Genomic DNA, 21,462 nt, shown 5'->3' with positions numbered 1-21,462 from the left:
TTCTGAAAGTCAGGGGTTTTGGGTCCACTACTTATACTAGTTCTGGCCTTTAAAGCAGGCAAACATCAAAGGCAGATCTTTCCTCCTCACAAGATCCAGTTCTGTCCTGGTCTGTCCCAGATACTCTCCAGGAGGGGGAGACTACTTTTTGCAGGCAGGTCCAGTCCTATTTAGGTGCAGGTGTCAGCTCCTCCCACCACTCTTAGGCCAGAGAGACTCCTCAGGATATGCAGAACACACCTCAGCTCCCTTTGCGCCACTGTCTAGAGGAAAATCACAAACAGCCCAACTGTAAGTCTGACTTAGAAGCGGTAGGCAGAGGCACAGGATGGTTAAGCAAGAAAACACCCACTTTCTAAAAGTGGCATTTTCAAACAGACAACCTAAAAACCAGCTCTACAAAAAGGATTATTTTTAAATTGTGAGTTCAGAGACCCCAAACCCCACATCTCTATCTGCTCCCAATGGGAAACTACACTTAAAAGATATTTAAAGGCAGTCCCCATGTTAACCTATAGGAGGGATAGACCTTGAAATAGTGAAAACCGGATTTGGCAGTATTTCACTATCAGGACATGTAAAAACACCTCAGTATATGTCCTACCTTTTAAATACACTGCACCCTGCCCATGGGCTACCGAGGGCCCACCTTAGGGGTGACTTACACGTACTAAAAGGGAAGGGTTGGGCCTGGCAAGTGGGTACACTTTGTCAGGTCCACTTGGCAGAGCAAAACTGCACACAGAGATACTGCAGAGGCAGATCTGAGACATGTTTACAGGGCTACTCAGGTGGGTGGCACAATTAGTGCTGCTGGCCTACTAGCATCATTTGATTTACAGGTCTGGGGCACCTCTAGTGCACTTTACTAGGGACATACTAGATAACTCAAACACTAATACAATTTACACAGAGAGCACTTTAGCCCTGATCAGCAGTGGCAAAGTGTTCAGAGACAATAAACCAGCAAAAACCGAGTCTAGAATTCCATAAAAACAGGTCAGAAGACAACAACACAGGGGGGAAACACCAAATGCTGCCAGATCTAACATGCACCAGTAATAAAAGAAGGAAGAAAGTCAATGTAAAGAAACCATGAAAGAAACAAGAATACAAAGTCCAGAATATTGAAGGCAAAATAACATACAGTTGGAGTATAAGTATGGAGAATACATTAGGGCACATTTATAAACATATTTCCTTTGCCAAGCATGGGGAAGCGTAAGGCACGCACCAGTCCTGATGCTGCAGGTGCTAAATCTAAAAACCTAAAACTTAATCAAGTAGCGCAAGTCCACTCAAACTGCGTCTCAAGAGAAATTGATAACTTAATTGAGGAGGTGGAATCTATTCTTAAGGAAAAGGAGAGCAAGGCCTGCAAGAGACTGAATCTGGGACTTCACTCCCGTTCCTAACAGCAGACCCTAACCTTTCTTTCGATCCCCAGCCCTTCAAATCCCCTGTGCAAGTCTCTGTATCGCCTAGTCAGTTGGGTTTGCCTAAATCTTTGACTCCCCCAAGTCTATTGGACAACTTAGATGCCACTTCTTACGATCTCATTCTCAGTGGCATCCCTTGCGCTAATCGCTTTTCTACTTTAGACCAGGCTGACTCGGTGGGTGCCAACCAACCTCCGATATCTTCACATGTTATCACTCCCTTTGACCCTCCAGGAGAAGACGTACTAACTATAGTCTCTAGCTTAAAACGTGAAGTCGGGGAGCTAAAGGGTATATTGTTTGAGGTTCTCAATCTCTTAAAAAAAATTGATTCACCTCCTCACCGTACTTTGACTCCTGTGCAGGTACAATCTTCTTGTCCTTTGGGCCCGGTTGCACTGCCTGCTATTTCTTCAACAATTGAGGACCACAACAAGGGCCCCACTAATAAGCCAGGCCATAGGATCCAACCGGCCACTTCGGCAGTACGTTCAGCACCCTCCTCTTTTGACTTTGGTCAAGTTATGGCCCCTTCTACTCACGTGGATAATTCAAATTGTATTTATTTGTGCAATGTTCCTCCTCTTACATCTCATATCAGAGAAGATACCTCCTCCCTTGTCAACAAGGTGGCATATTGGATTCGTCACACCAGGGGCTGTGCTTCTATCATTCATTCTGACATTGTTTTTGCTTCTCGAGTACGTGGTTGTCCCGGTGGCCGTGATACCATCAAAATTAACCTCACTAACCCCGAATTAGTTAGGGGACTTTTGCAGATGGAAGCCCGCAATACGCTAAGAACTGATTTTGATATACATTTCCGCAAACGCCTGCCTGCTATTGGCCACAAGATCTTGCCTGCACATCCTCTTAGGCCCATAGGAAGCCCCCGCAGTGTTCCAGTTCTTGCTCCTAAGTCTGGCTTGTTGCCTTTCCCGGTTGATGGGGCTGCTTTGGTTCACAATCCCAAACATAGTGGTTCCCAAGACCCCGTTATTATAGGGGATACATCTGATGTTGACTGACTACTCTTCCCTAATCATTGCATACCTTGTGGTCCACTTGTATTGTCTCAAAGACCTTTAAGCAGCCCAGGTGGTCCTAACCCAAGTGCTTCTTTCTGTACTCCTATAGTTAATTCTAAACTAATTACGGATTCTGATTTTGGTACGCTCACTTGTAACACTCCAACTTCTGAAGGGTATTTGCTGTCCTGGAATGTGGCGGGTATTAAGAGCAAACTGCCTGATCCGGAGTGGGGGGCTTTTGTGGAATCTTACTCTATCTGCATGTTCCAGGAAACTTGGGCAATGGGTGGTATGCATAGGCAAGGTTATCGTTCTTTTGTAAAAAAGGCAACTCAATCCCCCAGGGGGAGGGCGGTTGGGGGTCTATGTATCTGGGTCAAGATGTCTGAGATGGTTAGGGTCAAGGAAATTGCTGTTGATTCTTGTGATATTTTAGCCATAGTATTACAGCCTAGGTCTAGTACCCCTGTGCTGTGTATTAATATCTATAACCGACCAGGCTCCCTTAACCAACAGTCTGATACCATTTATCGCTTGCATAATGTTCTTTCAGAATTCCATTCTAAATATCGAGTCATTATTGCTGGTGATCTTAACGCCCAATTTGAGTTTGGCTCAGCCTTTGCTGAGTCCACTCAGGATGAGGACGTAGTGTGGAACATTGCCCCTCTACAGCTTCATCCTACGCCACTCACTCCTTCCCCTAGGGTGTCTCAGATAATAGACATTGCACTTACCTACGGCCTCTGTTTTGGAAATGGCCGATTTCCAAATGATAACCCTGCTAGGCCCACTTTTTTCAGAGGTAATTATAGTAGCTGCTTGGATTATGTCATTTTGGACTTACAAGTTTGGCATTTCATAACTAATGTAGAGGTGGTCTTCCCCGCACTAGTGACCCCCCCCCCCTGCAAATTGCATATAACGTAGCCCTGTTTGATCAACCCGCTGGTTTGGCTGGCCGAAGTGTTCTGTCAAAACTTTCCACTAATAAGCTCGCGGTAAAGTGGCCCTCATTTTTGAAATCTGACTTACTGAACCATAAGCTTGGCATTATGATGACCCGTCACCAACTTTTTGAGGACTCCATTGCATTATCTCCTTCAGAAATTTTGTCCGCCCATGTGGGGTTTTTTGCGGAACTTAAGGAGCTCTTCACTAAACCTTCAAAATCCCAAACAAAATCTTCTGCTCCTAGGTGCAAATGGTTTGACAAAGAGTGCCGGGTGGCCAAGTATCTTCTATCTGAGGCCTTAAAGGCAAAGAATCGGGACGACATTACACATGCGAGAAAGAACTATGGGGGTCATTCCGACCCTGGCGGTCATACTGTAGACCGCCAGGGCCGGGGACCGCGGATGCACCGCCAACAGGCTGGCGGTGCATCCAGGCCAATTTGTCAGAAAACGGAAACCGGCGGTTTCCCGCCGGTTTTCCCCTGGCCTGAAGAATCCTCCATGGCGGCGCTGCAGGCAGCGCCGCCATGGGGATTCTGACCCCCTTCCCGCCAGCCTGGTTCTGGCGGTTTTGACCGCCAGAACCTGGCTGGCGGGAACGGGTGTCGTGGGGCCCCTGGGGGCCCCAGCAGTGCCCATGCCAATGGCATGGGCACTGCAGGGGCCCCCTAACAGGGCCCCACAAAGATTTTCAGTGTCTGCATAGCAGACACTGAAAATCGCGACGGGTGCAACTGCACCCGTCGCACCCTTTCCACTCCGCCGGCTCCATTCGGAGCCAGCATCCTCGTGGAAGGGGGTTTCCCGCTGGGCGGGCGGCCTTCTGGCGGTCGCCCGCCAGCCCAGCGGGAAACTCAGAATGACCGCCGCGGTCTTTTGACCGCAGTACGGTCTTCTGGCGGTTCCCGCTTGGAGATTAGAATGACCCCCTATGTGTCTACTCTCACTCGATCAAAACTAAAATACGAGGAGCATTTATGGGAGTGTCTGGCGGCGGCTGCTAGCTCTCGCGACGCCAAGCTCTTTTGGACTTTGGTTGCGCGTAGCGACCCAGGCCTGTCATCCACTACTGAATGTCATATCGACGCAGGAACCTGGCTCTCTTATTTTCGTGAACTGTACGGCTCTCGGACGGAGCTTTATGATACTCCCATAGATAATGCACTGTGCCAGCCTGAAATGCCGCCCTTCACCCTAAAAGAAACAGAGATGGCAATTTGCGCACAAAGATCTGGTAGGGCCCCTGGCCAAGATGGTATTCCCTCAGATCTGTACAAATCAGACCTATCTGTGTGGACCCGTTTTATAAACAGGGTATCAAACACTGCCATGGCATCTCGTTCCTATCCGCTCTCGTGGAAGATGGCAATTATTGTCCCCGTTCATAAAAAAGGAGGCAAGATCTCCCCTGGGAATTATAGGCCTATCAGTCTATTAGACAACTTGCAGAAAATCTTTTCGTACCAGTTGCTAACTAGTTTAAAACAATGGATAATGAAAAATCAGGTCTTAAGCCATCTCCAGGCAGGATTTAGGGACAAGATCAGCACTATCGATCAGATCTTCCGATTCATCACCATCAAGTGGAAGACCGTAGATGCAGACAAAGGCCATTTATTTGTGGCCTTTGTAGACTTGAAGTCTGCGTTTGACCTGGTCCCGCGTGCCAAGCTTTGGGAGCTCCTTAGTACCACCGGTGTTCCGGGTTCCATGATTGATATTATCAAGGATCTTTATTCTGATAATTGTGCTAAAGTCCGCTGGGGTTCCATTGGCGATCTGACGCCTGCTTTCCCAACTACACGGGGCGTGAGGCAAGGCTGTGTCTTGGCACCCACCTTATTTCTTTTGTTTATTAATGCCTGTTTGCCATATCTCTTAGACTGTCAAAGTGATGCCCCTAGTCTGGGCGGGCAGAAGATCCCCTGTCTTCTGTTTGCAGATGATACCCTATTGCTATCACGTACTGCTATGGGCCTTTCTAGGCTGCTCTCCAAATTCCTGGAGTTCTGCACTGACCATGGGTTATCAATTAATTCAGCAAAAACAAAATACATGTTTTTTGGAGATAGTAGGAAGAAAATGAAGAGGCCTGTATATTTAGATGATGTCCCTTTGGAAAGGGTGGGTACCTTTGATTATCTAGGTATCAAAGTGGAAGAATCACATCTTTGGCATGCCCAGCGCCATAAATCTTTATTATGCCTGAAGCAGAGGGCAGGTGGAATTGTCAGATTTGCCTCTAGTTCCCCGAAATTCGCAATATCTCCTGCATTGGAAATATACAAAGCTCAAGCTAGGGGGGCCGCCCTATATGGAGCCGAACTTTGGGGCCATTGTAATCTGGCGAATCTGGCTAGCGCGGAAAACCAGTTTTTAAAAATGATGCTAAAGGTTCCATCGAGTACCCCATCTTTGCCCATTCACCTGGACCTAAATCTTTTCTCAATCTCACAGATTGCAGCCCTAAGGCCCCTGCTGTTTTGGATTCGGCTGTGGACAACTGATGCCCTAACACCTTTTCGGTGTGGCCTCCTAAAAGTGGTGGGCCGTGATTTTAGTATTAAACCTAAATGGTGTGTATTCGTTGAACAATCTTTTTCCCATCTGGGGTTAGGTTCCTATTGTCATGATCCTATTTCTATTCCTAAAAATGCTGCACAGCTGTTAAAGGATGCTTATTGGCATAATGTTCAGGTTGTACAATTTCCTGGTTCTATTCCATTGTCCATGTCCGACAATTTTTTACTTGTTAAATGCCATTACGAATTTGAGCCCTTTTTGGATGCAAAGTTATCTCCATTTGCTCGTGCCCTTTTTATCAGGTTTAGGATTGGGTCCCTCCCCCTGTGCTGCCTTACGTACAAATGGTCCAGTTCAACTAATAGATCTAAAGGTTGCCCGATGGGTGGTAAAAGTGCAGAAACTGTTTCACACGTTTTCTTCCACTGTCAAGCATATCACAAACAAAGAGCACTTTGGCTCATCCCGCTTTTAAAACAATTAGGAGTTAGATCCTGTCCCCATGCTGAGAGAATTTTAAAAAGCGACCCGTCCGTCAAGATAGCTCTACCAGTGGCAAGTTTTCTCGAGTCTATCTGGAGGTTGAGATTAGCAAATTTAAGGGATAAAATGGTGTAGTTATTGTTTAGTACTATTTATGCATATTTATCTGACTTGGATGTATGATTGTAGCTTCTTTTTGTACAGGACATGGATTTTGGCTTGGGTCCTTATGGATTATTTATAGACCTATGGAACTGTTCCCTTATTTTATGCCGTGAGAATTTTAAAGCGAAAACAATCCACCCAGACAGTTTTCTTAATGGGGGGAAAAAGGGGAAAATTCTTGTATTATTATGATATCTGAGTTCAGCAACTTCAAGGAGCAAGAGTGGGGAACTCATTTTTAGACTTATCTATTTATATTTTTCAAATTGGTTGTGTGATTGCTCCACAGTATTCAGATATTGGTGTATTATATTTTTTAACTAGTGCTGATTTAGGGAATTATTTTCATTTTTGAGTATTGCCTTTCATTATATTAAGTGATGTTTATTTGACTGCTTATTTCCTGTTTGTTTTTTAAAAACCTGTCTTGTTCCTTTTAATTGTACTTTTATCTTATTTTTTTTTTATCACCTCCGTGCTTTTAGAAGTCCTCTCTTTCTTTGTTGTGTACTGTACTTTAATGGTTTGTTTTTACTCACCGAAATAAAGTTAAATGATGATGATGATGATAAACATATTTAGTGCATATTGATAGGAACAAAGCCAAATGCTGAACCGGGCACAGAAAATACCATATGGAGACAAGAACATATAAAGCCTAAGTCTACCATGTTGACAATTCAATTCATAGATATCATACATGAGAAGATGTTATGTCTGCCAAGACATGTTTGAGAAGAAAAAATTTATTAAATATATAGTCAAATTAAAACAGTGGTCACAGGATAGTAATGGGTAGTGAATAAAGAACAGTAATCCATCAGTGATATTTTAAAGAACATATAGGAAAATAACCCATAAATCACATCATCACTGTCTAAATTGATAATAGAGTGTGCAGTAATCATAAATAATAGTGGGAGAGCAACCTGCAATTATCCACATAGAGAATCAAAGTCATAAATCAAAACGATGTTCGTGAAGGGTACAAAAATATCATAAAAGGCCAGCATACATACGGGTTCCACAGTAGATCATGGTCAAGCATCCCAGAAGCTACCAAGTCCAAACCAATAAAATGAAATAAGACACCAAAATTAGCAAGTTCACAAGAAAATATGTTAAGCGGATGTATGATGGAACAATGCATGCGTGAATCATGCATGCCTGAACAACGTGGTCAGAACAACGAGTTGTGAAAGAATGCCTAGTAAAGGCATGTGTGGGAATGGCATGCGTGGTTCTAGCATGCCACCCCCAACCACGCTAAAAACATAACTACCCGACCCCCTGCCCTAAAAACATATCTACCCAACACCCATACCCGGCCTAAATACATATCTACCCCACCCCCCACCTGCCCTAAAAACACAAGTACCCCGACCCCCACCACCCGCCCTAAAAACAATACTACCCCACCCCCACCTGCCATAAAAACATAACTACCCCGCCCCCCAACCCACCTGAAAAACATAACTACCCGACCCCCCACCACCCACCTGAAAAACACTACTACAACAACCCCTCGCCACCCCCTTAAAACATAACTACCCTGACCCCACAGCCGCACTAAAAACACAAGTACCCCGACCCCATCGCCCGCCCTAAAAACATAACTACCCTGAATAAAAAAACATAGCTATCCCGACCCTACCCACCCTAAAAACATAACTACCATGCCCCCCACCCACCGTAAAAACACAAGTACCCTGACCCCCCCACCTACCCTAAAAACACAAATACCCGGCCGCCCCACCCACCCTAAAAACATAACTGCCCAGACCTTCCCACCCAACCTAAAAACATAACTACCTTAATCCATTCGCCCTAAAAACATAACTATCCCAACCCCCACCACCCACTCTAAAAACATAACTACCCCAAACCCCCTTGCCCTAAAAAAATAACTACCCAACCCCCACCATCACCCTAAAAACATAACTACCCCAACCCCCACTACCCATCCTAAAAACATAACTACCCCAACCCCCCACCCTTGCCCCTTAGGAAAAAAATAACTAAACCAATCCTCCACCCCCACCCCTTAAAAACAAAAATAACTACCCCGACCCCATGTTTAAAAAAAAAATAACTCTACCTCACCCAGACACCCGCCCACCCCTAAAAACTACCCTCAGCCCCACTTACCTGACTGCGTCCTCTCCCGATGCACTCTCCCTTTTTCTCTGCCTTTATCATGCATGTGCGTTGTTCAGCACATGCAAGGTTAAGGCAGAGAAAGAGGGAGTCCTTGTTCCGGTAATCGTGGTGACGGCATCGCGGTAAATCCGTCTTGTTGCATTTGTGATGTTTCCCATGTTAAGCAAGGAGTTCAGGGTAAAGAAGATGCATGAGTTGGACAAGCTGCCAATGTGGGAAATGCCCAGAATAGGAGTCATGCTACAGAGACGCACGCAGAGTGATGCCTGGAACTGGACTAAAAGATCGCCCAGGATACAAACTTACCAAGGAAAAATGCTGGATAGGTGTGTGAGTTTGACTTGCTTAGCTGTCCCCAAGGCTGAAAAAAGGTCATTGTTGTCTCTATGAAGAAGCAGTTACCAACCACAGACAGTGAGGATGCTGACACTGTCTGTAATCAACCAATCTTGTATTTTAGAGAACACTACTGACCCATAGGGTCTCAAGGTGCTGAGGGGTGTGTCATCAGAGATCAGTTGAAGAGCCAGGTCTTGAGGACCTTACTGAACTGCAGCAGCGACTCTCTGAGGTGAGGAGGTAAGATGTTCCAACCTTTTGGTGCCAGGTATAAAAAAGATCCTCCAACAGCCGAAAACTTCTTTATGCAGAGAACATCTGCATATCCATTTCCCAGTGAGATGTAATCTTGGGCCTTTTGATGTGCACTACATTTTACCACGGCAATTTCTTCAGGTAACTGTATTGCATACAACAATTCTTTTATCTTGTCGCCATTTCTTACTGGTAGAAGTCAGAAAACCTCTTTGTGACCATAATTGACCAAAATCAAGAACAATTCCAAATCCATATTGGCTGTCAGTATAGATTGTGACTCTCAGTCTCGCAGAAACATGGCATGCCCAGTAAGAGCTACCAATTCTGCCACTTGTGCAGAGCTACTGCTGGGAGGAATGGAGAGGTCTAGAAGGGGAGTACCAGGTGATGCGGTGGTTGAGGTAGCTAGGTCCGCTGTTGTGGATGGCTCTGTAGGCATGGACGAGGAGTTTGGAGTTGATCCTCTTCTCGACGGTGAGCCAGTGGAGGTTTTTCAGGTGTTCTGTGATGTGTTCTTGGTGTGGGATGTCTAGGACTAGTCTGGCAGCGGCATTCAGAATTTGTTGCAGCTTGTTCAGGTTCTTCTTGGAAGTTCCAGCATAGAGGGTGTTGCCGTAGTCTGGTCTGCTCGTGATAAGTGTGTGTGTGTCACAGTTTTCTAGCAGTCATTTGGTATCATATGTAGATCTTCTGTAGGAGTCAGAGGATGTGGAAGCAGGTGGAGGTGACAGAGTTGATCTATCTGGTTATGGTGAGCTTTGAGTTATGGATTACACTGAGGTTTCATGCATGGTCAGTAGGGGTGGAGGCCTGCCAAGGGTTGAGGGCCACCAGGAGTCATCCAAGGCTGATGGGGAGGGTTTGAGGATGAAGATCTCAGGTTTGTTGGAGTTCAGCTTGAGGCAGCTCTCCCTCATCCCTGAAATTCTTCTTGGCTGTGGTTTTCAGTCAGGGAGATGATCAGCTGGGTGTTAGCAGCATAGGAGATGATATTCACACCATAGTTTCCGACAATTGGGGCAACAGGGATCATGTGGATGTTGAACAGCGTGGCGCTCAGCGATGATCCTTGGGGTACTCCACAGCTGATGGTGGGTTCTGACAGGTGTGGTGGGAGCCTGACTTTCTGTGTTCTGCCTGCCAGGAAGGAGTGTGTCTATCAGAGGCCTTGCCACATATGCCTGTTGCGTGGAGTCTGACACACGGGGTGTAGTTAGACACTGTATCGAAGGTGGCTGAAAGATCAAGTGGTAAGAGGGCTGATGTTTCTCCGCAGTCAAGGAGGGAGCGGATCTCTTCTATGGTGGCAAGCAGGGCAATTTCGGTACTGTGGTTAGTTTTGAATCCTGATTGGGAGACATCCAGGATGTTATTGTCCTCAATGTATTGGCGTAGCTGAGTGTTGATTGCTTTCTCTGCAACCTTGGCTGGGAAGGGCATCAATGAGATGGGGCAATAGTTCTTTAAGTCTATTGGGTTGGCTGTGAGTTTTTTCAGTAGTGGGCGGACCTTGGCAGGCTTCAAGTTCTCGGGGTAGGTTGCTGATTCTAAGGAGCAGTTGATGGTCTTGCAGAGTTCAGGCGCGATTGAGGCATTTGCCTTGTTGAAGATTTAGTGTGGGCAGGGGTCTGTTGGGGCTCCAGAGTAGATGCTGCTCATGATGGAGAGGTTCTTATCTGTCATGAAGGGGGATCCAGGCATGCAGGAGTAGTCAGGATTCCGCAGATCCTGGTAGGGGTGTTGTTGGTGAGCTCAGATCGTCCTGGGGTCTGAAACTGTCGTAGATGTCTTTGATCTTCAGGTGGAAGAAGGTGGCCAATCTGTCACAGAGATCCTGGATGCTGGTGGTCTCGGCTTGTGGTTTGGCAAATTATTTGATGAGGTTAAAAAGTTATTTTGTGTTGGGTGTGGTTGATTTAATGCAGTCCTGCAGGGTGGATTGCCTGGTGGTCCTGATGAGGCTGTGGTGTGATCTTGTGGTGGTTTTGAAGGTTGCAAGGTCTTAGGGGGATTTGCTGTTTCTCCACATCTTCTCCAACCTCCTGCATGAACGATTTGATTCCTGGAGTGCAGGGGTGAACCAACTGGCTTTCGTGAAGGAGTGTGTCTCTGTGGTCGTCCAGAGAGGGGTTAGGGTGTCAGCGCATTTGGTGATCCATTTGTGGTGGTTGCAAGCGGAGGTGTTGGCATCTGTTGTGTCGGGCGGTGAGTTGCTGAGGGTGTTGATGAGTTGCTCATCTGAGATCTGGTTCCTTTTCCTGTAGGCGGGGCGGATTGAGTGAGTGTGCATTGAGGGCATGGAAATGGAAAAATGGATGCAGTGGTGGTCAGTCCAGTGTAGTGAGGTTGAGTCGATGATGGTGACGTTGCTACTGGCAGATAAAATGGGGCCGAGAGTTTGTCCAGTGGTGTGCGTTGGTGAGGTGACCAGTTGCTTCAGCCCGATTTTGTCCAGATTCTCAAGTAGTGTTGAGGTGCTTCGGTCACTTAGATCGTTCAAATGGAAATTGAGGTTGCTGAGGAGAATGTAGTTGCTGGAGGTGAGTGGTGGGTGGTTATGAAGTTGATTATGGCATGGCTGAATGCTGGCTGTGGTCCAGGTGGTCTGTAAATGCAGGTGCCTCAGGTGGTGGTCTTAGGGGTGGTGTGCACTTGAAATTGAAGGTGCTCGATGATGGGGGTGAATTCCTACATGTTTATTGTCAGTCTGAGGGTGGTCTTGTGGGCGATGGCCATGCCACCTCCCGGTCTGGATGGATGGTACTTGCTTAGCAGCTTGTAGTCTCTCGGGATAGCAATGGCTATGTCCGGTCCGGATCTTGTGTTTGTCCATGATCAGTGAAAAAAGCAATGTCTGGGCATGTGGTTTCTATCAGGTCCGAAATCTCCACAGCGTGTTTGTGCAGGGATCGGACGTTAAGGATGATGCACTTGAGGTGGTCTGGAAGGGGTTCTGTTCTGGCAGTGTGAGATCATGCTTTTGGTATGCAGAGAAGTTGATGTGGGAATGGTGGCAGACAAATGGTCCGTGAAAAAAGATAAAAGGCAGACAGACCTGACAGATGCAGATGGCCACTAGGCCACCAGCGATGAGGTGCAGGCGGGTGCCACTGGGTGGAGGCGGCAGACTCTGTAAGGAGACAAGCTGCAGCAGTAGCAGCAGTAGTGGCCACACAGGAGGGAGGGACGGACACTGGCTAAAAGGTCAGTGAAAGTAGCCCCTCACTGCGCAGCGGCCACCCTAAAGAAGGGGAGGGACGGGGGATTGGTCAGCTGGGTGGCAGTAGGGTGGGAAGAGCTACGAGGGTGGGACCATGGGGGCAGCACCGTGAAGCGCTTTAAGGGTGGGGGTGGGGCGCAGAGGCAGCAGCGGCAGGGAACAAGGAAAGCGCAGGAGCAGAAAAAGGGTGAAAGGAGAGAGAGAGACAAAAAAGGCAACAGTACAGAAAAAAATAATGAAAAGAGATAAAAGGCAGACAGTTCTAACAGATGCAGATGGGCACTAGGCCACCAGGGAGGAGGTGCAGGCGGGTGCCTGCAGGTGGAGGCGGGCCTCGAATATAGAGGGCAGTGGCAGACGCTGGCCAAAAGGTCAGTAAAAGTTGAGCATCAGTATCATTATAATATTGAGCTGATGTACAGATAGTACGTCCAAAAGATCCCGAAACAGACAGGCTCCCCGAGAGGTATAGGCACAATGCAACCTAGTTCCATAAAGAAATGGGGACAATCTGCTTAGCGTAGACTGGCGTTTCTGAGGGGGAGTAACACTAGTGCGTAACGCAAAGTAAGAATTCTGTTAGTAATGTGCAAGGAAGGATACTTATATATGAGCAAAAAAATAATATGCAACGTCGAGGAGTTAAGGGGGACCGTGGCGAGGACATACCTCATAATGGGTAGATGTACTGTGGTCTTAAGTAAGAACAGGGCGTCAATCAGGGTTCCCAAGTCTGAAAAACAAATGTACGGCATATGACACAACTGTTAAGCAGCTTGTCGGGAACTGCGAAGCTGGGCTAATACGGTAACACATAAGGCCTAGTCTCCTAGTAATTACCGCTGGGCAATACAAGAAAATGCTCCCAGTTGTGAGATGGTGGCTAGACAGCCTCAAAACTTTCAAGACACGCCAATTTGGACATCATGTTGGATGTGATTAACTAAAAATATACTGACTGTGGAAAGTGAGAGAATGAAGATTTTTTTGGAAGCCAGGCAAATTCGGAGCACTAAAGGAAATATAAAAAAAGCAAAAAGAAAAGAAAAAAGAGAATGAAAATGTGAGCTCAGCAAAAGATATTCAAAAGTGCAGTTTGGTAGCTCAAATGATAAAACAATATATGCTAACATCAGGGACTGAATTGCCCCGATGTACACAAACGGACAAATGTCAGTCTACACGACCCCATTTTATTGTATTGTACTTCAAAAAGAGTTGACTTTCTTGTTGACATACACACGGAGTTCACGGTTGACTCCTCTTGTATTTACAAATCACCCTTGCAAGTTTGTTTGTTTTACTTTGCTGCCTTGATAAAATGTTGTTGGATTTCCAGCTTTTTTTTTCTCAAAGTAAAGGTGTGCATGCACATTAACTTTCTTGTTGTTGCACTAAGCATGCTGTCCCCTCGTGAAAAAGATCTACTAAGTAGAGTATTGCTGTTTGTGCCTTTTAATTCACCACTTGCAGTGCAGATCCCATCTCCTGACCCACTTACTCGACTGTTCATTGAGAGTACGGTTTAACTCCATTAATGAATTCTGCTCAAGAAAGGAGTACTATTCCAAGCTTCCAAATTGTTGAAATCTGAGACATTTCTTAATTATGGTATTTACTTTCTGGACCGACTGGAAGTAGCATATACAATGTCACACACACACTGCATATTTAAGACATGCATTTTCAATGCAACGGGTTTCGGATTTGCTCGAGTTAGAGCTATTAGCGTTGTAAACTCCTAGCCGGACTTTTCTTGCCACACAAATTAAAAGAAAAAGGACCGCAGCGCGATCGCACTATGTAAAATGCAGCGCAATCGTGCTGAAATTGAAAATGGAAAAACTAAGCGCGATCGCGCTATGTAAACCCAGTGCATTTGCACTGCATGGAAAATAAACAGATAGAGTAGTTCGGAAACCATGCTGAAAACATTGAGCCTCATATGTTTTTAGTAGTTTACCGGTGCTGGGTAGGAGGGCTAAGCACCGGAAAAGGCATGATGTGTGCATGCCTTTCACAAATGAAAGCAAGCGGATTTTAAAAGGCAAGCCCACGAACCAATGAAAGTGACTGACGTGACATGGGCATGTTTGGAAGCCCAAAGAGAGATTACTACAGGGGACGGATCGCTTTTCGCTCACCCCTAGAAAGGGGTGTTTAAGGCTTGGCAATTACTTTTAAATGCCAAGTCGAAGTGGTAGTGAAACTGCACACACAGGCCTTGCAGTAGCAGGCCTGAGACATGGTTAAGAGCTACTTATGTGGGTGACACAACCAGTGCTACATGTCCACTAGTAGTATTTAATTTCCAGACCCTGGGCACATGTAGTGCGCTTTGCTAAGGACTTACAAGTAAAATAAATATGCTAATTGGGTATGAGCCAATCTCACCATATTTTAAGGGAGAGAGCATATGCACTTTAGCACTGATTAGCAGTGGTAAAGTGTGCAGAGTCCTAAAGCTAGCAAAAATGAGGTCAAAAAAAGAGAAGGAGGATGGCAAAAAGTTTGGGGGTGACCCTACAGCAAGGCCATTTCAAACAATAGGGAACACTGATTGTTCAACAGTTGTATCGCATATGCAATAAGACACAAATCTAAATAATGTTTGTTTTGTTTCCAAACAGTTTCATTTTCAAAATTTTGAATGCATTTGTTCAACTGCTTGGCCCTGGAATATGTATTGATCTGAAAGTCACACCCCTGAAGGACCAATTTAGACCTCATTCCTTCTGAAGTCGGTAACCCAATTACCATTAAATGGATTAATAATGACATCTATTCCTTATAGCAATGAAGTGCTGTATGCAAAACACAGCTTAATTTATTATGTACGTAAATAGGCATGACAGCACTGCCCAGGTTTAATAGATCTTTTCCAATTTTTCAATAGTGCAGTTTATATAATTTGACACTATGGGTTGAGCGAGACAAATTTTACAGACCAGCTAAGAAGTTCGCAGAGCCCAAGAAAGTTATAGTGAACTTAGGTCAAAGCGCCAGTCCACTGCCACTTACAATACCACAATGTTGGCCACTTGTAAAGGCACAAAGGAAACCAAAAGGAAGTATGCGCTCATCTGCTTTCAAATTGGAAGTTTCCACGACAACCAAACTATCTATTATGAAGTATAAACAGATTGTTAACTACACAATCTAAATTGCTGTGCGATTAATGTGCAGTGATAAGACCTTTTCCAACCCTTAGACGCCTGTGTGATGCCTCTAAACATTCAGAAAGAAAAACTTTCCAAAGGCACTGCAACCCAGATGGATGAAAACAACCCCAAACAAGCGAGATAGCGCTGCAAGCAAAAGATAAAAAGTAGTCCACAAACCTGACAGGAAACAGGGAGCTTTGCATGTTTTCAGTACTTGGTCCCTGTGCTCGAGGAGGGCTAAACACCGGAAAAGGCATAAAGAATGCGTGCCTTCCACTAAGGAAAGCAAGCCGATTTTAACAGGCAAGCCCACGAACCAATGAAAGACAACTGGCGTGACTTCAACAGGGCTCCGAGCCCTTTTCTAATTCCTTAAGCGTCTCGCAAGCGAAACGCATGCGCAAGAACATGCGACGCAGGTTCGACTCTAAAAAGCGAGCATCATTCACTTAGCCACTGCTTGGTTTTTAAGTGGATTTGAGGTCCCCAATGGCCTCTTCAAAATGTTGTAGAAAAAAAGAGATCAGCCACTGATAGGGCTAAGAAAGGCCTCATTAGTCCCCAGCATTCCAGATTATGCCAACAACGTGGGTTTCCACCCCCTCAGAATTATAAGTAGTGATATTTTACAATTACATTTCTGCTGTGAACCCCATGTGAAACACCAGAGAGTGACAAGTCGGAATTGGTCACGAAACACGAATCCCCTCAATTTTATTTCCCAAAAACATATAGGGCCTGATTACAACTTTGGAGGATGGTGTTAAACCGTCCCAAAAGTGGCGGATATACCACCTACCGTATTACGAGTCCATTATATCCTATGGAACTCGTAATACGGTAGGTGGTATATCCGTCACTTTTGGGACGGTTTAACACCGTCCTCCAAAGTTGTAATCAGGCCCATAGTGCCCACTATTTCATAGCCCGAGTAATTATCAGGAACACCTTTAACTGACTTTGGAAGAGTGCGTGGATTATTCCTGGTGGGGAAATAGTTGGTTTTGGTATTCTGCAAGTCACAGTGAAAGTTACCTCAAAGTACTGCCTCTATTTGCCAGGCTGAGGGAACTGTCTGGATAGCTGGTTGTTAAACAGTGGTTTTGTGAGGGCATGGGATGGGACACTAAAGCAGGGTGTTGTCAACTAGGTAAAATGGTTTGAATTCTACTTCTTGCCTATTCAACAGCCAGTTCACGACAACCAACAGTCTAAAGGCGCAGTCTCGTTGATTCACGTGAATCATATATTGAGTAGCATTGTTGAACTTGATAATTGTTTTCATGGAAAAGTCCTGTAAGTTTCAAGCAGGATTTTCCTGTATTGATCAATTCAATTCTACAGATCAGAAACAAAGAACAGGCCCGCTCAACTCATAGTTTTGAGAGCAGTTGCCGACATTCACAGCACCTACACTGCATGCACAAATGTGTAGATGACATCAGGAGATCGTTTAGCAAGCATTCCTCATTAATGTTGTTACCATACTATAAAAATGATTTCCAATCAACCTACGGCTCCGTTAACTGCCAATATGAACTCGTTGCCACCAAACTAATGCTCACTGGTTTCCAACATTATTGCCCTTCCATTACACATCCATTAATCAGCACTTTCACATCATCTGTCTGCTTTATAATTCTGAGCACACCTGGAAACTTCACCTGAGGGGTGACCCACAGCTTTTTCCAAATTGCCCACTTTTCAGACAAATCAAACAGTCTATCACGTGTGGATCCACGAATGTCTGATCTTATGGAGCATGTCAGGAATAAGGCCATTTGAATGTTTGATTGTAATGCTGCTGTCCAGCATTCACTTCTTTACAGAGCAATATCATAATTCACAAAGACTTTGTGTGGTTTCTTCCTTTTGGGATTCAATCGATATGGATCCCCTGATTTCAATGTCTTTTGTTAAAACAGTGGTGCAAATTGACAGAGAAACAGGGAGCTTTAGCGTTTCCGGAGCATGGAACGTTTAATTTGAGAATTTTGGATCAGTTGCGAATGACATTACAGGAGATGAAGCCACTTCAGAGACCAGCACAGTTTGAGGCTTTAGCGGTTTGGGAGCTTGTAGCCAGACAGCAGCAAGAGATGAAATTCCAGAGAAGAATAAGGAAGGTAGAGAAGTCTTTTTCAGAGGCAAGATGGGATTGGGAACAGAAGAAGTGGAGAATGACAACGTTACAGGGCGTTAGGGGAGTGAATGATCATGTGCAGGTGCTATCGACTATGGGTCAGACCTTTGATGGATCTAGACCATTGATGGATCTTAGTTCACTTGTAGTGCTTCCGGATGCGGTAAATGGCCCGAGTGCAAGTCAGAGTTTGAAACTCTTGACACCACAAACACCAGGTGCTGTGGTACAACAGGTGCCATTGCTGAATGCAAAAAACATCTCATTACAGGGATTGGCAGCACAGCAATTGAGTGAGTGGTTGGATAGTTTGAATACTCCTCTAAATACATCCAAGGGTGAAGAGCAGATAAATTGTGTAAGAGTAGCTACAGAAATAACTGAGTTAGTTGAGGGAACGATGGGAGTGAACAGGTTAGAATCCTACACATAAGAAGAGCTGAGGTACTTGTGTCCAAGGATTACAAGAGAAGTGAGCAAGATACATCAGAAATTGGCAGATCTGGCAGAAAAACATGACATAGAGATTGAGAGATCCAAGCATTTGAAAAGAAGTTACAGGTTAGATTTTGAGGCAAAGGATTTTGAGCACATGAGGTCAGCAGGGATGAAGGCGCATCTAAAAGAATTATTGCAAAGTGCTCAGATTTGGGGAGCATTAGAGAAGTGGGAAGGCAAAGAAGAAGGGTAAACGGAAACGGGATTCACAAGAAGGGTCTGAAAGCGTTCAGAAAGAAAAGTATCCAGTAAAGATTTTACCTCTGAGGGAAATTCCATGAGGGCAGTTTGTTCATATTCTATGGCACAGGAGTGATACTGTCATTCACAAATGATTACCCGAAATTGAGAGAAAAAACGGTTGAGTGGTACCAGCAGACAGATAGATTTGTGAAGCTTTCTAAGTGTCTGTGGGAAGACTTGAGTACCTTGTTAGAGATAGTGGTTCCAGCTGATTTGTGGGTTGAGTACAAGAGAGCAGTGGATTGGCCGACGAGTGAACCAGAAAGGGATATAGTTACGGGTGCACCATCACCTGAAGTGATGAAACATTATTATAAGGTGATTGAGTTCCTGAAGACAAAAATTTATCCTAAAAAAATTGACTGGCAGAGAATCGACAGCCGATGACCTTGCCACCTGAAGTGCGTAGGTCTCGCTAGCAGATGTAAGGGCCACATGCTTTTGAAACAATAAAGCTTTTAGCCGTCTCAACTTGTCGAAATCAACCTTGGAAGTAGCAATATGAGGCCAGATGTCCGCTACCTCCCTAATTTGAGTGGGGGGAAACAACACATTCCCGCAGCACGTAACGGCCTTGTTGACAACGACGATGTAAACTATTCCGGCACGCATGCCACAGCAACGTTCGCTGTTAAGAACAATGTAACTGCCGTTAGAAAGCACCTGGAAAGTGTTTTTAATAACCGGGACTGGAACTCCCTTCAGATAACAAGCTAAGTTAGCAATCGAAGCGTTACACGCCCCGTGCAAGGACAGCTGTTTACAAACCATTGAATGGCTGACAGAAGCTTCGCATTCGCTGCCGCTAAGAAAAACCTCCTTCAAACCATTAACACATCTGTACTGAAAGGGAAGGTCCCACACCTCGTGTATGTAACTGTCTCCCAATAGTTCATATCTACCCACCGGAATGTGCTTCAAACACAAAGTAAATTGCAAAGTAGAGATAGGCAAATTAATAACCCCATGGATCAACCATTCAGCTGACGGAATCTCAGCTACCGTGAAAGGCAGTTTCTCAAATTTTTCAATATTTAACATAACATATGTCGCTTCCTTTTTAGCCATCAGTTGTTGTTGACGAGTCAAATTAAAAGAGATAAAGATCTCTCTGGCACGAACGTGCTGCCATGGAACGCGACCCGCCTTCAAGGTCTGAAGAGTCCAACCCAGCTGCATGATGGACCGCGTCTGACTCTGCCCATGATATAAAGAAGACATGTCCGATTTAATAATGTCAATGGCAGAGGAAACAATGCTGTCAATCGTGTAAACACGTTCAGAAAGGGTATGCATGCCATTATCAACAACAGACAAGGTCTGCATCAGATTTTCTTGATCAATCTGCCTCAACCGGGCTGCAGCCTCTTGTTGTGAAAGCTTCCAAATCTCATTATAAACCTCGTATAAGAACCTTTTCTTCCGTGGTACTCTGGGACCTGACAAAAAATCTTGTAAATCAGTATTATTAGACAGTAACATGAGATGTGACTTAACTGCATCCAGCGTGGAGGACTTCAACCATTGCTGACAAAGCTTCCCCACACTGTATGTAGTTATAACATCAGCATGTTCTGGTGAAACGTAACGAGGGTCTGCGCTACTAGTCCTGAACCCCCCTGAAGAGGTGACAAAACGTTGATGTCACATATTAGTGTCTACAGGCCATAATAACCACCCGCCTGGATGTAACGATGAAGTGTTAAGTGTACCATTCTGGATCCACTGAAAGTAGCATTCACATAGTGCTGCCAATTTGTTAATTTAGAAGGGACAGGTATACTAGGCAAAGTTAACTCCTTAATCGTTGCTAAGCCCAAACAGCTAGTCTGTTGTACTGTGTCATTGAGGAAAATCATCTGTACAGGGATAATACATGCTCTAAATAACGTGTCCCTGCCTCGCATTTGTCAATTTTTCGTACCCCAAACACTTTTCAAGTCAACAGTTTTGAACCAGTATTCATATCCCTCGACCGACAGTTTAGATACAAACAAATTAGAATACAGTAATTTAGTATCGGTCAATAACATTTGCTTATTAGAATACGGTGTAACTTTAAAATAGTAGGACCTAGCATTACGTGGATCATGCCCCGTAAAATATGCAAATTTGTCATAATACGTTTTTGAACTCCCTTGTGGAGGAGTCGAGCAATGTTCCCATTGCACATAATTAAACATGGACTTAGGGCTACTAGCTTTATGAATAAAGTGGTGTCCATAATAGTTGTAACAAAACATGTCACCATGATTATCTCTAAACTGGTAAGCATCTTCATCGTCATAGACAGTATAATATTGCAAATCCGTTAGCATAGAATCTACTGTCTTCACATCCCAATCATCAGAAACAATGCCAGGTATAACAATATCATTCATTGATAATTTGAGGACATACGGTATTTGAATCAATTCAGTGGGACCATATATATCAAACATTACTTTATCCCACACAATTCCATCCGGAACTGGTATAGCAGAAATGTTCACTGTGGACAAGTCTCTTCGAACCATATGAGACGAAAAATGTGGTTTCAACACAGTCTCCACGTGCTCAATGTCAGATCGATCAGGAAGAAAATGACCATGTATTATCAGAAAAAAAGTAACCACAAATCCCAACCATAATAATATAGTCATCACGGCCAAAAATAGCCAAAAATAGTTCCAAGGAAAAACAAAATATGTTCGTTTAAGCCATCCCAGCAGCCGTTGTGGACCGTGGACAGAAGACATCGAAGACGAGGAGCCGGACCCATCATTATCAGCGTCGTTGAAGCAGCCAGAAGCAGTTCTAGCAAAAGGTGCAACTCTGAACGAAGAAGCAGACGGAGGCTC

Source organism: Pleurodeles waltl, chromosome 1_1 (genome assembly GCF_031143425.1).
Source record: "Pleurodeles waltl isolate 20211129_DDA chromosome 1_1, aPleWal1.hap1.20221129, whole genome shotgun sequence".
Taxonomy (NCBI): Eukaryota; Metazoa; Chordata; class Amphibia; order Caudata; family Salamandridae; genus Pleurodeles; species Pleurodeles waltl.
The sequence above is the reverse complement of the archived record's forward strand: the minus strand, read 5'-3'. Positions refer to the sequence as shown.